This window comes from Triturus cristatus, chromosome 2_2, assembly GCF_964204655.1.
Source record: "Triturus cristatus chromosome 2_2, aTriCri1.1, whole genome shotgun sequence".
Taxonomy (NCBI): Eukaryota; Metazoa; Chordata; class Amphibia; order Caudata; family Salamandridae; genus Triturus; species Triturus cristatus.
In genome coordinates this window covers 354,246,702-354,249,132 of record NC_140582.1, presented here as the reverse complement: position 1 = coordinate 354,249,132, position 2,431 = coordinate 354,246,702, and positions in this window count along the sequence as shown.

The window sequence follows — 2,431 nt, the reverse complement described above, 5'->3', positions numbered from 1 at the left end:
TCAGCCCACATCAGGGTGTAAGGGGCTTTCTTCAGGACCAGGAAGTGCAGTGAGTGGCAAAGTGGAGCCACGTGAATGGTGAAAAAATAAAAAGGTAATTTACCTACACACTCGCTAAGGTGTGTGGAAACGGTATCGGCTCAATGGCAGACACCGCAGCGAAAAAAGACCTGTGGGAAAAAGAACACAACACAAAGACACATATAGCAAATGGTGCTAAGAATCGCAGCAACTATAAAATGCAATCTTTACTTGTTGTGAGAAAATCAATGCTTGCAGACAGTCGTACCTGTGGCAACACACACACTGTGCAGGTGTGGCATGCTGCTACTGTCTGATGCTGATTGTTGACAGGTGATAAAGCGGGCGTAATGCGCCCTGTGAATACTATCGGTGAGGAGGAGACAAGCAAAGAGGGTGTAAGCTGTACTCGTGGGGTGCCTGGTTGGTGCAGCAGGCAACTTATAGGAGTGAATCCGTGTAGCCACTGACTGAAATAGTCGGGCTAGATCGCAAAAAATACCCGGTGAGTGCTTGCAAGATTAGCATGCCGGATGGCTGTGCGCATAACTGGCTGAGTGCTGGGTACATAGAGGGGGATGTATGCCCCTGGGTGGTGTGCTGTGGGAGGAATAAAAGAATAAAAGAAATGAAAGAAATTACACTATGGCTGATTGTAATCGCTGATCAGGATAAGGGAGGAGTGCGCTCCTCAGAACACAGTTTCTCTGAAAAGACGAAGTAATACCAGGCATGAGCACCGGGAAGTAAATGGCCGGGCAAATCCAGCAGGAAGAAGCGCGCGTCACCTTACTTGGTCAGGAAGCAGCACCCGCATGGCACCTACTGTGGTCTCCCGGATCCTGGATGGTAAGGAGTCCAGGTTTGTGAAAGAATATAAGGAGACAGAGGCCATTGGATACGTGCTGAAGGACCAGTGATCGCGGGTGGGGCGGAGCAGCCTGCGCATGTGCCGGGCAGAGATGCTAGTTACACGCGTATGCGTGAAGGAAGTGGCAGAGGCACGTATGCGTGTAGAGTGCTGCTCGGGCGCGCGTGCGCAGATACATCAGATTAAACGCGTGAGAATGTAACGGAGCTCATAGGGAGCTAGTAAGGGTGCTGGGACAATAGTTGTTGGCAGCAGGCTGGCATGGACATTGTCAGTGATATCTATAAGCAGTAAAACAGCCACTGTAGTGATTGAGAGTTATGAATGATGTCAGGCAGGCTTAAATGTGATTGGGCTCTGTGGGTCAAACCAGAGAGAGAGAGCAGGCAATCGGGATCTCCTCAGACTGTTCCAGGGGATATTGTCATTTAAGCCAATGGTGTGGCTGGAGAGACGGTATACCCATCTCTGTTCCTGTTCCAAAAGGCGACTCTGGATGTTGGGTAGGTCGTGGTCTAGGGCCTCCAGAACAACCCATCTCATGTCGTTAGTAGTGAGGCCTTTCTCTAAAAAATTGTTAGTCATTTTCGTGATGTTTTTCTTGCAGCGTATTGTGCTGCGATGTTCGCAGATCCTTGTTTTTACCTTGCGGGTGGTCATGCCAATATAGATGAGGTTGCATGGGCACGTTATTGTAAATGTAAATGTAAATGTAGTTGAGCTTATATAGCGCACAGCTACCCGCAGTGGGTTTCCCGGCGCTTGCTTAGGGAACCCGTCCTGGTATTCCCCTGTGAGATAGCAGGGTATCCACAAGGTGAAAGTCAGGCATCCCGCCGCGAGGGGCCGTTGTGGAGATTAAGCAAGCTATTGCCCAGAGTCGCAGAGTGTGAACCCGTGAGTCGAGGAGGCACCGGGGCGAGAATTATCGAGTCCGTGGAATTTTTAGCCCAAGACCCGCCGAGGCAGGGAATTGAACCCTGGTCCAGGACCGATCTCAGCTTCCGGGTCTGCCGCCTCTAACCCCTGAGCCACACTTCTCCACGTTATTCGGTACACAACATTTTCAGTGTTACAGTTCGTGTGTTTACGAAGTTCCCATGTTTTGCCGGGTTCGAGATTCAGGCATTTGGTCGTCTCGGTGATGTGGCAAACACTACAGTTGCCGCATGGAAAATGTCCTTTGATGTTAGGGAGACCCCAAGCGTTGAGGACCGTGTTAGTGGGTCTGGGAAGGTATGGCGGTCTGGTGGATACAACGGTGTCCTTGATGGTGCGGGCTCTTTTGTTAGATAAGAGGGGAGGTTCCCAGTTGAGTTTGCCCGTGTTCAGTATTCTCCAGTTCCTTTTGATGATTTGGGCAACCTTATTGGTCACTGTATTGTAAGTAGTCATGCATGTAAGTGGCTGATTGGTGGGTTCCTTGATGTATTTATCCAGTAGGCCATCGCGATTTTGGTTTCTGGCCCTTTTGTTGGCTGCCTTGGTTATTTTTTGTGGGTAGCCTCGTTGGTGCAGCTTGTGGCAGAGGTCAGTGGC